Source organism: Benincasa hispida, chromosome 8 (genome assembly GCF_009727055.1).
Source record: "Benincasa hispida cultivar B227 chromosome 8, ASM972705v1, whole genome shotgun sequence".
Classification (NCBI taxonomy): domain Eukaryota; kingdom Viridiplantae; phylum Streptophyta; class Magnoliopsida; order Cucurbitales; family Cucurbitaceae; genus Benincasa; species Benincasa hispida.
In genome coordinates, this window is record NC_052356.1 from 33,183,653 (window position 1) to 33,199,364 (window position 15,712).

Consider the following 15,712-nt stretch of genomic DNA (forward strand, 5'->3'; position numbering starts at 1 on the left):
TTGATTACAGGGCTTGAACGATGTGGCGCCACACACCTTCTCATGGCTCGAGAGGTGTTCACACATGGTAGGACTATGTTGTATTGTTCATTAGAGGGATCAGTGGTACTTAAGGAGAAAGATGTAATTACAGGGGCAAAACAGTAAATTGGTCTATTGTAATTACGAGCATTTGTGAAGGGTCATTGTACTAATGATTGGTTATATCCAATGGACATAGAAATATATTTATGGCAAGAAGAGTTCAACTGTCGGTCTTTAGTGGAATGCCTAGCAGTTAACAGATGGTGGATATCGTGACTAAAGAGTTTAGTCAGCTATTCACGTACCGTTGGAGCTTCGAGCCATAGGTCCATAAGGTCCCCTGGGTAGCTTGGATACAAGTTGAGAGTCAATTTTTGGGTCAATTTGAAATATTTAAATTGACAAGAGGGAGTTCGATTATATATGATATAATTGAATGAGTTAATTAAATATGATATAATTAACTTTATGTATGAGATACATTAATTTGGAGAAATTTAATATAAATATGATTTATATCTATTAGAGGAAAAATATTATAATTAATATATGATATTAATTTATAAGTTTGAATGTGATAAGATCACATTCATTGGACGGTTATAAAGGAAATGGGAAGGCGTCTCTTCGTTTAACATAACAGATGAGTGCATTATAAATAGTAGACGATGTGTTGATCTTGTTGTGCACGGGTATTGTGAAAAAGATAGTGTCATCGTTTAGAAAATCAGTGCTTATACGATAGAGACTGCACAATCGCTTACATATATGATATTGCTAAGCGATCGCATACCAATTACACTGTCACACGTTATTACCTAAACGATCGTTTAGACGATTGTTTACTTTTCCTTACACGATCGTTTAGAAGATCACTTACTTTTACTACACGATCGTATACTTTACCTAAACGATCAAGCATATTGTCTATGCGATAGACGATCGCATCTCCCACTTGCTTGATCGTTGTGTACGTTCGCTATTCCTCCTTCCCTCTACCAAATCCGAACAAAGCCCAAACTTTGGATTCTCACTCCAAGAATACTGAGGGCTCTAAGTGGTGTTGTCTTCTCCGTTTCATTCTGTTTGAGTGGTGACTGTTCGAGGTAGCCGGTTAGGCTTCAGACTCGAGAAATCTTCATCTGGTATGATTTCTTGATTCCTTTAGCATTATGAAAGTATGTTTGAATGTATATGAGGTAATTCTGTCACAATGAATTGGAAAGATCCGCTTCCGCTCGTAGGTACTCTTGAATAAGAGTTCCTTCACTACATGATCGTGTAAGGATATAAGGATCTGATCCTTACAGAATACACAGACTCTGACTTTTAGACCGATAGAAATTCTCGCAAATCGACATCGGGGTCCATTTTCACTCTGAATGGAGGGGCTGTAGTGTGACGAAGCATCAAGCAAGGATGCATCGTGGACTCCACTATGGAAGTAGAATACGTAACTGCTTGTGAGGCAGCTAAGGAAACTGTTTGGTTAAGGAAATTCCTTTCAGATTTGGAAGTTGTTCCAAATATGGATTTGCCTATCACTCTATATTATGATAACAGCGGGGCTGTGGCAAATTCAAAGGAGTCTCGGAGTCATCGTCGGGGTAAGCATATAGAGCGGAGATACCACTTGATCAAGGAGATTGTGCATCGCGGTGAGGTGATAGTCACGAAGATCTCGTCGGAGCACAACGTTGCTGATCCCTTTACAAAGGATCTCACGACTAAAGTGTTCGAGGGTCACTTGGAGAGTTTGGGTCTGCGGGACATGCGACACCTTGTCCAGGGCAAGTTGGAGATGATATTGGGGTATGCCCTAGTTTATTGTATATTGTACATATTTTATATTGTATTGTACATTAGTCTCCCGAGGCATTAGAACAAGTGGGAGATTGTTGGGTTTGGTGTCCTAATTCTCCTGAAGTCTCGTTGTTTGTAATTATACACATTGTTTTATGAATAAAATAACTGTTATTTCATTTTGGCATTTACTCATATCAATTAAACAAAACTCCATGGTTATCTTATGTAAACGTAAGCATGTATATGTGATATACAAGTGGATTATGCCTTAAGTGATAACCTAAATAGGTTTGTAGTATAAGGATTAAGGTGGGATACCTGATCCTTGTGACACTACGAATACAACCCGCTTTGTAGAGGTTTGCAAGTGTTGTAAACTACTACAGATGGTAGATCCTGACCATTCATGTGGAGACATGCGAGCGGGGGTGTCCTATACAAAAAGTTTGTATAAGACCGGACCACGAGATGACTAGACTCTGTATATAACGTCATTGATACTGAAGACGTACATCTCACCTAAACGACCATAGGTAACACGACCTCAATCCTGAGTGTTTTGGGAACTTCTGCCTTTGAGGGTGGTCCTTTGATTAGTATGGGTGAGAGTGGCTAGATTGCCAACTTAGCATATCTACCTTTTTGGGGACTTGTCTGATTTAGGAGCTGAGAATTCAATTACACAAGATGGAATTCACTCCTTCCTTGAAGCAGGGATAAGTAGAGAGATTGTTCTTTTAAAGGTTGATTCCGGGGCTTAAACATAGTGACCACAACTTCTCTTTGCAAGAGAGGACTCAGTCATAGTAGGATTATGGCTTATGTTCATTAGAGGATTCAGTGGTACTTAAGGAGTTAGATGTAACTATAGGGGCATAACGGTTATTGGTCGAGCTGTACTTATAAGTGATTTATGAAGGGTTGTCGCACTATTGATTGGTTAGATGAACACATAATATATCTATGGTAAGGAGAGTTCAGTTGTCGGTCTTTAGTGGAGTGCCTGGCAGTTAACGGATGGTGGATCCTTTGACTAAAGAGTTTAGTCAGTTATTCATGTACCGTTGGAGTTTCGAGCTACAGGTTCATAAGGTCCCCTTGGTAGCTCAATGGATTCAAGTTGAGGATCAGTTGTTGATGTTGATTTGAAATGTTCAAATTGATGAGAGGTAATTCGATTATATATGATATGATCGGTATGGTGTATGAGATACATGAAGTGGAGAATTAACGTAAATGAGATTTACATTAAGTGCCATGAAATAGAAAAAGAGTTATGGTTTATATGTTTCATGAGATGAAATATTAAAACTATAGGTTATAAATATAGTATGATAAGTTTGTTATCATTTATGTTTATAATAATATTAATTATTAGATAATTATCTCTTTCTCTAATAATCAATTGAGTGGGAGGTTATTGGTGGTTTCATGGTAACCGTGAGATAAAAGGAAAAATATTTTCCTAATTTTAGGAAGAAAGAAGAAAAAGATCTGCAAGAAGTTGTTTTGAGATTTCCAATCTTGGAATTTACTCACAGAGAGTTGTCAAGTAAATTAGATTTGCTAAGCAACAACTTGGAGTTAGCTAAACGATTGTGGAGTGTTCTTAGGCGATAGACACTCAGCTAAGCGATGAGCTAAATGATCGCATAGTTTTTCTTAAACAATTGGGCATTGACCTATACGATTGGTTGTTCCATCTCCCACTTGCTCAATCGTTTACACGATTGTGATTCCTCTGGTTTTCTATCTCAAACCAAGTCCACACAGAGCCCACCCTCTGGATTCTCAGACCGAGAATAACAAGGTAACCTTCTTGGTCGTGTCATACTCAACTCGACATTGTTGAGGTTTTATGGAGGTTGTTCGCGGTGTTCAGGATGTTCATGACCTTGGCGATCGCTTAGTTCGAGTGCGCGGTGTTCGTGCAATGTAGCGGTCGTGTTGGACAAGCGTTCATGTGTTGCTGTGATCAAGCNACAAGCGTTCATGTGTTGCTGTGATCAAGCGTTCGTGATCAAGTAACTCGAAGATGAGTCTACAAAAGTGTGTTGATTCTTGTCCTTGATCTTTTGTATAACATGTTGTAATTTCTGTATTTGCATAACCGTATGTTTCCGTTTGTGATTGTAATTGTAAAGTTCATATACAATTGTAATTTGGAATGATCCTTCCGCTGCTCATGGAAATCCTCGTATTCGATTTCCTTCAGCCACCATTTTCTTTAAGATCATGAGTGTAGAAAAGCTTTAGTGAAATATGCTTTATTTTATCTCATTTAATATATCCTCATTTGATTTGGGCTATAAAGGTTGTGTTGTCCTCGTATAATATTGTTGGAAGATTTTTATTGGAAGATAAGTCACACGTTCCACGAATATGTTAAGTTCATACACATTTTTGACTAGCCTCGTGGATTACAAGGATTTCAACATGATTTGAAGAAGTGGTTGTTATGGTCTGTTTCACTAATCTCCATGATACAATAGTTCCTCCATATGTATAACATGTTTGAGATCTAGCTTTGTGTGAATCAGATAAATATCCAACTAAATCAAAAATTGATTTATTTGAATAAAAAAAACCCATATTAATCGTTCCTTGAAGATAACGGAGTATATGCTTATTCCATTCCAATTTTTTGTTGGAGAAGAACTATATCTAACTAATAAAATTACTGAAAATGCAATATCTGGTCTTGTATTATTAGCAAGATACATAAGTACACCAATTGCACTAAGATATGGTACTTTAGGATCAAGAAGATCTTCGTTATTATCTCAAGGTCAGAATACATCTTTCTTCACATCTAGTGAATGAACTTCCATTGAAATGTTCAATGGATATGTTTTGTCCATATAAAATCTTTTCAAAATTTTTCCTATATAAGTTGATTGATGAACCAATATCCCATATGTTAAATACTCAATTTGCAAGCTAAGGAAAAAATTTGTTTTTCCAAGATCTTTCATTTCAAATTATTTCTTAAGATATTCTATTATTTTTTAAAGTTCTTAGGGATTTCCAATAATACTTAAGTCATCAACATATACAGTTACTGTGTTTTTTTTATATAAACACATGGATATATTGGAATATTTTGATATCCTTCTTTCAACAAATATCTACTTAGGTGATTGTATCACATTCATCCTGATTGTTTTAATCTATATAGTGATCTTTGTAACTTTGTTGAATACAATTCTCGAGAATTTGATTTATATATTTCAGATACCTAAATCCTTATAGGATTCTTATATAAATATAATTATCAAGAGATCCATATAAATATATTTTGTTATATCCCACAGGTTTGACATCTTCTAGTGTTCAGACTACTAGTCCAAAAACCTAACATTTTGAAAATGAGTTTAATTCTGCCGTGATTGCTTCTTTCCATTAAAGCCAAACTTTTCTATGTTGATATTCTTCAACAGATTTTGGTACAAGATCCTCGTTTTCAGACATAATATTAAGAGCAATATTATATGCAAAATGTTGTTAATAACTTCATTAATTCGGTTCCATCTCTTTTCAATCACAACGTAGTTTATTGAAATCTCATTATTATCTTTAGATATTTCACTTTTCTCACTAGTCATGTCAAGGATTTCTTCATGGATATTTACATCCTCAACCAAGTCATTTTGACTATTAATTATTTTTCTTTTTTGAGGATTTTTATCTTTGGAACCCACTGGTCTACCATGCTTCTGGCGTGTTCTAGACTCATTAGTGACAACTTACTGTCTTGGGATATCAATTTTCGATGGAATGCAACTGGTATATGTGACTTAATTACTTTCTCTACATCTATAAATGCATATGGTAATTGATTTGCTATATTTTGCAAATGAATTATTTTCTAAACTTCAAGTTCACATTCATCTGTACAGGGATCTAAATAAGACAATAACGATGCATTCTATGTAATTTCTTTTTTCGGCCTCTTAATTCCTCCCTCTAATATTGAAAAATTTGTCTCAATAAAATGACAATCAACAAATTGTGCAGTAAATATATCACTCATTAAGGGTTCAAAATATTTAATAATTGATGGAGAATCATATCGAACATATATTCCTAACCTCTTTTGAGGACCCATTTTAGTACGTTGTGGTAGAGAAATTAGAACATATACTGCACATCAAAAAACTCTCAAGTGGGAAATATTTGGCTCATGACTATATGTTAATTGTAAAGATGAGCACTTGTAATAAGCTACTGGTCTAATGTATACAAGTGACGTATGCAAAATAGCATGACCCCATACAGGTGTAGGAAATTTAGCTCTCATAAGTAATGGTCTAACAATTAACTACAAATGTCTTATAAATGATTATGCTAAACCATTTTGTGTATGAACATGAGCTATAGGATGTTCAACACTTATCCCAATTGACATACAGTAATTATCAAAAGCTTGGGATGTAAATTCGCCAGCGTTATCAAGATAAATCGTCTTGATTGTGTAATAAGGAAACTGTGATCTTAACTTAATTATTTGAGCAAGTAATCTTGCAAATGCAAGATTTCGACTTGATAATAAGCACACATGTGACCATTTGCTGGATGCATCTATTAATACCATAAAATACTTAAATGGTCCACTTGGTGGGCTAATAGGTCCATATATATCACCATGAGTTCATTATAAAAATGCAAGTGATTCAGTTCCCACTTTGGCTAGTGATGGTCTAATTAATAATTTGTCTTGAGAGCAAGCAATACATTGATAATTCACTAGATTGAAGAATCTTCTGGCTCTTTAATGGATGTCCATTTGAATTCTCAATAATTCTTGTTATCATTTTAGACCATGGATGACTTAATTTGTCATGCCAAATAGCAAATAAATCTACTAAGTATTGTATGTGTAATTACACTTTCTACCAAACATAGATCTTCTTTGGTCATTTTTTAATCAACCAACATATGAAAATGATCCAGGTTTCTTCATTAAAAGAAAATAAGAAAAATAAGAAAAATAACATTTGGAATACAAAAAAGTTAACATTTACTAAGAAAAAAAACATAAAGATGGATAAGAAAACAACAACGACAACGACATTAAGTTTAAATATTTTCAAAGTCAAAAGAAATACTTGATGTTCCATCAACAGTGCCAATCTTCTTTTCAGAAGATTCAAAGAAGTCCACCACATTCAAATTTGTCATATGGGATGAGTCAAATATATCATTATCCTAGTATGCAAAATTTACTTCCACATTTTTTCCTTTTTCCTTCAGGGAAGTTTGATATAGATCAACTAAGTGCTTAATGTACGAAAAATACGTGACCAATGCCCAGTCATACAACATCGGAAGCATTTTTATTCATCACTTTTTGAATTCTTATCTTATGGAGCTTTTCCTTTATGCATCATTTCGTGTGATTCTCTTGAAATTTGGATGATTATAATGTCTACCATAAAAAGAAGAATTATTTTTTCCTCTACCAAGGTCATGACCTCGACAATAACCACGATCTCGACCACGATTATTATTAAAATTCACAGCATTCACTTCAGGGAATGATGTCGTTCCGGTTGGTCAAGATTCATGATTGTTTATCAATAACTCGTTATTTTGTTCAGCCACGAGAAGACATGAAATTAGTTCAGAATATTGTTTGAAACTATTTTCTCAGTATTGTTGCTGCAGGAGCATATTCGAGACATGAAATGTAGAAAATGTTTTCTTTAACATATCACAACATCCACTCATAACGAGCTTTAATAGAAATAACTGTTTTTTTATGATAATATCTCTCTCTCAATTTTTTCTACCAGATATCAGGATCTTTGTAAGATACTCCATTTTCAATCCATCGTGGAGATGATGACGAAGGAAAATCATAGTTTTTGCTTTATCTTGACTGGATGTCATATTTCCTTCTTTAATTGTTTCCCCAAGGTTCATAGCATCCAAGTGAATTTTGACATCGAGCACCCATGACAAATAATTATCGCCATAATGTCAAGGCTACGAATTCTAATTTTGTAAGGTTTGTCATGACAACACTATCACAAAATATTGTATTTATATTAGAAATTTAATATGTACTAAATATGCAAAATAACATTTAATTTATTAATTATAATGAAAATGGGAAAAACGACATACTTTTAAGATCTATCTTCAGCGGAGGAAATGAAAGAAGCTTGTGCTGATAATGTGTTGTAAAATTGAGGAGCACAACGAAAATATGAATATAGAAAAAATATAATAATTATATAGAAAATAAATAAATAACTAAAATATAAAATGTCTAAAATGACTGAAATGGAGATTGCAAAAATTCTCCAAAATTCTGCATTAATTTTCCAATCTTTTGGATTCCTCACCAATGTATGTACGTCTTCCAAAACCTGCAAAATGCCACTATTTACAAGTAGGAGGTGGGTTACATGTATACTAATAATGTGTAATCTTGAGACACATAGATAATGTTTGGGGTAATGAGAATATGACACATGGTAAATGACACTAAACATGAGTATCTAACGGACATCTATTATTATAATATTTATAATATATTTTTTTCCTTTTTGGGTAGTAAGGAGTATGTTATTCTCATTTTAAAACAACACCAATAATATTTTCTAGGCGAAATGTTAATTTATACTTTTCAACTTTAAATAATGTATCAATTTAAACCATAAATTATTAATTTTATCAATTTAAACTTTTATAAATTTATCAATTTAAATATTCCATTATGTTTTATTTGGATAAACATCATGTGAGATATATAATTTTATGAATTAAACTTCTAAAATTTCATAAACGAATCAATCTAGATTCTCTTTCAAGAATATTTTGAATTTTTCTTAAAATTTGAAGAAGTCTACACACAAGGATTGATGCATTGGCGTTTTTTGAATAATCCTAATAAAGATTCTAAATTGATTATTTTTTACAATTTAGAAGTTTAATAAAAAAAATTAAATGTGTTGCATGATATTTTTCGAACTAAAATTGAAAAAATATATAAATTGATATGTTTATGAAAGTTGAGGTGAAATTTTCCCTATTTCATATGTTGATATTAAATAGAGAAGACATGATATTTTCTATTTTTATGTTAATTATATTATATGTTCAACTTTTCTTTTTAAATAATCATAAACATTTGTAAAATACGTGCTAGTCGTCAGTCGACACAAATTTGTGCGAACTACTTTTAAGTTTTTGACATGCAGGAGAAATGAAAATAAAATAAAATAAAGAGAGTTTATTTTATTAAAAAATAATAACTAGACGTTAGATTTTTGGTGATTTGGATGAGAAGGGAAGCATTGTTTGTTTTCCACTTACAATTTTAGAAATTATTCTCATCCCACAATTTTTTTTTTTTTTTTTTGAGAAAATATCAATAGTTTACCCTGCTAAATCTTAAGTTGTATCAACTTAAACCCTAAATTAATAATTGTATCAATTTAAACCCTGAATTTTTATAAATGTATCAATTTAATCAATTTAAGCCCTGAATTTTCATAAGTGTATTAATTTAAATTTTGAAATTTCACAAATTTATCAATTTATACCCTCCATTATGTTTTATTTGAATACACTTATGAAAGTTTATTGGTTTAAATTGGTATACTTATAAAAGTTCAGAGTTTAAATTAATATACTTATGAAAAATTAGGGTTTAAATTGATACAGTTGTTAGTTTGGGGTTTAAATTGATACTACCCAAAGTTTAGAGTTTATATTGATACAACTATTAGTTTAGGATTTAAATTGATACAACCTCCAAAATTTAGTGGTATAAGTTGATATTTGTCCTTAAAGGAACTCTTAAACAAGAGTATCCATGAGCATGTTCGGATCTTTCCTATTTCATCGTGACCAAATTATCACACACACATTCTAACAAACAGGTATGCATTTTAACACTAATTAACGACATGCTTTCACAAATAAAATACAATAGATTGAGTTAACGTACTAGTTGAAGACTGTCTTCACTTCGAACTCAATCCAGCGAAGCAACCCTCTACGTTCTTTATCGCCTAGCAAACAGTCGGCTACCAGCAGCACGATCGTCTACACGAACGGCAGCGGACGAACAAGCAAGACTGGGGACGACACCACCACTTCGAGCCCTTGGTATTCTCGAAGTGAGAATCCAAAAAGTGGTCTTTAATAGAATCGGTAGAGGAAAGAGGAAAGGGATGATTGTGTAGAACGACAAGCAAGTGGGAGAAGACTATCGTATAGCGGATGCTTATCGTTTAGAGAAAGCTACATGATCGTGTAGGTTTTACTAAACGATCGTTTAGTAATTGATAAGCGATCGTTTAGAAAACTCGGCGCGCTAAGTGATCGTTTAGAAAAAGCTGAGCGATCGTTTAGCGAACGCATGCGATCGTTTAGTACGCGAGGTGTGCGATTGTTTAGGCGATAAGGCGCTATCGTATAGGCTCTCAACTAAGCGATCATTACATTTTCACACCTTTAGCGATTTTTTGAACTTTTTGCAAAATGAAATCAATTTTCATTTTATTCTTCAGTTACAATAGCCGAATTTGATTTTCCCACTAACGCACGATTCAGGAGAAGTTTCTGACCAATTATCACATAATTAACTAATTAATTAATAAATGAATATAATCATATTATATTCTTAACCTATAGTTTGATATAATATATCTACTATAGTAATTTCTCCTCCACTTGATATAAATCATATTTATATCCAATTTCTTCCAAAATAATATATCTCATACATTTAGTTAATTATATCATATATAATTAACAAGTTTAATTATATCATATATAATTGAACTCCCTCTTGTCAATTTGAATATTTCAAACTGACCCAAAAATTGATGCTCGACTTTATCCAAGCTACCTATGAGACCTTATGGCCTGTGGCTCGAAGCTCCAACGATACGTGAATAGCTGACTAAACTCTTTAGCCACGAGATCTACCATCCGTTAACTGTCAGGCATTCCACTAAAGACCAATGGCTGAACTCTTCTAACCACAGATATATTTTTGTATCCATCGGATATAACCAATCATGAGTACGACGACCCTTCACAGATGCTCGTAAGTACAACTGGGCCAATTTACCATTTTGCCCTGTAGTTACATCTCACTTCTTAAGTACCACTGATTCCTCTAATGAACAAGACAACACAGTCCAACTATGTGTGAACACCTCACGGACCAAGATAAGATGTGTGGTGCCACATCGTTCAAGCCCTAGAATCAGCTCTTAAGGGAACTATCTATCTACTTGCCCCTGCCTCGGGGAAGGAGTGAATTCTATCTTGTGTAGCTGAGTTCCCAACTCCCAAATTAGACGAATCCCCAAAATGATAGGTTTGAATCGGCGACCTGACCATTCGCACCCATACAAATCAAAGGACCACCCTCAATGGCAGGAGTTCCCAACTCATTTAGGATTGAGGTCATGTTACCTATGGTCATCCTAGTGAAGTGAAGTCTCTGTCATGAACGATGTTATATAACGAGATGTTAACATTTCGTGGTCAGGTTTTATACAAACTCTTTATATAGGATGCCCCCTGCTCGCATGTCCCTTACACGAATGATCAGGATCAGACCATTTGTGACAAGTCACAATACTTGTGACCATTCCACAAAGCGGGCCGCATCCGTAGCGTTACCAGGATAAGGTTCTCCTCTTATGTCCATATACTGTAGACCGGTTTGGTTATCACTTAAGACATGATCCACTTGTATGTCACCACATACATGCGTAAGTTACATACAGATAACCAGGGATTTTATGTTTACTGGTTTGTGGTAAAGCAAATAAAACAAACAACTGAGAGCAAAATCAAGATGTGAAGTAAAATATCATATATTATACATCACAACCGTTTGTACAAACTACAGGATACGAGATTTTAGGACATCAACCCCAAGAGTCATTTCTTTTTTAAACCTAGAAAATGTACTCTTAAAACGATTGTAGATAATGAGAACCAAGGATCATATCCAACCAAGTAGCTTGCCAAGACAGATACAAATGCAAATTTTGCAGATAGAAAAATGGAAGAATTCCTACCATATTTTCACTATATTCCCATTTTTCCATTCTCAAGAATTTCCATCCACCTTATACACCAAACAACACAAACAAAAATATATATGCAATGTAATAAGGGCTTTCTATGTAAAAAGGATTAAGAAATACCCATATTACATTAATGTCTTGAACATCCCCTTTTTTTACAAAAAAAAAAAAAAAAGACTTATGGACCTCCATATTTTCACTGATATCGGTAGTTATTTACTACTAAGCCCCCATCCACTATTTTTATAAAACAAGATTAAATAAAAAAAATTAGTCTAAAGATTTGTATATTTCTATCATCTATGAATAGCCTAGATTTTTGTGCACCCATGCATCAGGGCTTATCCCATCCCCATCTTCTTTTTCATCCTCTTATCTATCAAATTTCTCTCATTCCTTCGAACTCACTCCTCTCAATTTTCCATTTTCGTTCTCCTTCATCAATCACTCTCTTCGCCTCGTTCATTATCACCCAATCTCCGTCGTTGTTGTATAAAAGAAAGTTGCAAAAATCGAACGACGATACGGCTGAAGGTGACGATGCGACCACCGCCATCGAGGAGAAAACAGAGTCGAACGAGCTTGGTGAATGACAATGGGACTCAGACGAAGTTGCGGACGCGTAATGGTTGGCGCGAGAATGTCGAACGATGGCAAATGAGGCTGGGCAATGCCAACAATGTCTTCGCTTTTCCTCTTCTATTTTTTAACCCTAAAAATACACATATGTGATGTATATACACATGTTTATTTGATATAAATTATGATGGTTATTTATTTATTTATTTATTTATTTATTTACACTACTTGTTTTATGTTATATACTATGATATATATTTTTGTTTATTTGAAAATTGATATATATACACGTCTATTTGATATAAATGATGATTTTTTTTATTTACTACTTGTTTTATGATATATATTGTAGTATTTGGTATACCCTTGAACATTGTATTTGATTTTTGCAAATGTTCTAACCAATATAAGAAATATATTGGTAAATATATTTGATATGTATTCAGGTATAATTGGTTTCATGCCAACTAGTTGGTTTTTCTGGCGGACTCATGGTTATTTTTAAATACACCTTAAAATATTTATTATATGTTTGCAAATATCATAACCAATATAATAAAATATACTAGTAAGTATATTTGAAATGTACTCAAATAGATGGTTGTATCATTCAAAAATTTCGCAATTAATATGATTTTCTTTTCCATTTTCACGTATGAGATTTTCTTCGTTTTGCTTATTGAGATTTTTTTTAGTTTTTTTTTGGACAAATTCGTGGTTATTTTTAAATATACCTTTAAATATTGTGTTAAATGTTTGCAAATATTCTAACCAATATATAAAACATACTGATAGTATATCATAAATTTTATTCAAGTAGTTAAAAATTTCAATAAAGCACAACTTAAAGATATTTCCCTAATAGTACTAAAAAAAATCCCAATACATATATGGCTTCAACTTAATTTTCAAATCTCATAATTTCAAATAAACAAAAATCTATATCACATTTCAGAGCCCATGAATTTTGTTTGTTATTTTTTAAATAATTGATCTAATTTGTAGCATATAATATGAGGTATGTATTTCCAAAATAACTAAATATACATGGGTAGATATGAAAAAATATGCAAGATATATAACTCAAGTAGATATGAAAAAATATGCAAGATATATAGCTCAATAGAAACGAGACTAAGTATTTTGCAACTAGATGAAGAAGACGAATATATATGACAAAATATGTGGAATATATACATTTGAAATAACCTGAGAAATATTTGAAATGAGCCTCGTATATATACATAAAAAGCGAAAAAACAAAAATTTGAAACCAGAACCCTAAAATAAAATCATATTAAATGCATTTTCTCTCTCAAATCGAAAAAGAAAAAAAATTATATTAAATGTATTTTCTCTCTAGTTGAAAATGGAAAAAATAATATTAAATGCAGTTTCTCTATCCATAATAAATGAATTTTCTCTCTCTAACATTAAAAGAGTTTCGTAAATAGGAAAATATATATAAATAAATGAAAAAAATGGTAAAATTGCCTAAAATTAACACTAATGGGTTGTTTGACCCATGGAGTGGATTTCAGAAACCTGGAGTTGTGAAGTCTGTGTTTGAAGTGCAGAGTTATGTAGTTTGGAGTTATGAAGTCTGTGTTTGAAGTGCAGAGTTGTGTAGTTTGAAGTTCTGAAGTTTGTGTTTGTGGTGCAGAGTTGTGAAACTTGGAGTTCTGAAGTATGTTTTAGGTTTTATCTTTTTTGTTTTAGGGTTTTATCTTTTTTTTTTCCTCTAATTCCTTTCATACAAATTTGAAAATGTAAAAGCAAGAATTTGTTCCATAAGTTATAACATTGTCCTTTCTTGATTTATTTCTATTGTGTCAATTTTATAAATTTACTTAAGTATTCATTTTAATTGAAATTAATGTATAAGCTAGATTTATAACAATTCTCTAATACACAGTGGGCCAATAAGAGGCTATTACATTACTAGTTTTAACAAAATATGTTTATATTATAATTTAGTTTCACAAGGTTGTAATACAAATATATCATTGCCCAAAAAAGATAATTATATCAACAAAAAAGCTATTAAAAATATGAAGATAGAAGGGACATATAAGTACTTGCATCCAAAAAGATTAATGGGATATATGATAGTCGATTAAAGATCCCAACAAAAACCAAGTAGAGCATATGCGTCATTCACACTTTCCCAACAACTCTATGCATTCACACCTTCCCAACAACTCTATGCAGTGGATAACTTTGAACTCCATCGGGACGACAAGAAACTGCGAGTATTTTCCTGGCTCCTAAATATTATACCCATGAGCTTCACCCTGTCCCGTGTTGAAAACTCTAGTATTGAACAAGAATGTCTGGTACTTCTTTTCGTCGTCCAGACTCTAAAGCATAGTTCGTTTACAGGGCATTATGTAATCCTCTCAAGTTGGGTTGTTTGCATGTCTATTGCCCTATGATAGAACTCCAACATTTCAGTGTGGTATGAAATTTGTTCCGCTTCCTACCTGTTAAGGACGTTGCTCCTAGGGTGTGTGCACTAGTCGGTGTGTTGGGCATTTCTTCATCATATGCATTGTTCATGTTATTGACTCTAGGGGAACTGGGACTTCTTGTGATTCTCTCCTCATGTCCACATCATCTAGGCCCAAATTATCACCAACATTGGATGTCGCGTCTCCTAGCATCTGTATGCCTACTCCAATTGCTCTATCTTTTCCATATACGAGTGTCAGGTTCTGAAAATGAGGAAATGACTTGTTCAATAGTCCCTTCATAGTAGGATGACTTTGCGTGATCGAACATATTAAATTAGTAGCAACTTCAATGTTAACTTTTGTTTCATTCAAATTTGTAGCCTCACTTTCATCCAGTCATCATATACTTTCTTCTCTACCTCAACATATTTGAGGTCGTCGTTCCATCTAAACCCACTACAACCTGGTCCATGCATTTCTGAGATTGTGTTGTATCATTTTTTTAGGTTTTTTACCCAGCAGTCGATCATACTTGTTGATTAGATGGGACGACCTGGTAGCTTCCCTCTCAAATATAAAAAGGGTTGGAATGTTCCATTGTCTGACCTCCAACCATCCTCTTCGACCATCATGAGAAGACATTCCACCAACTTTGCATCCTCATAACTATTCCATGTGTGTTTCTTTGTTCGGTACATACTGTCATCTCTATACATGTATTATATTCATTTGAATTTGATGTTATGCTACTATTTTTGTTATATTGAAACACATTTATAAGATAGT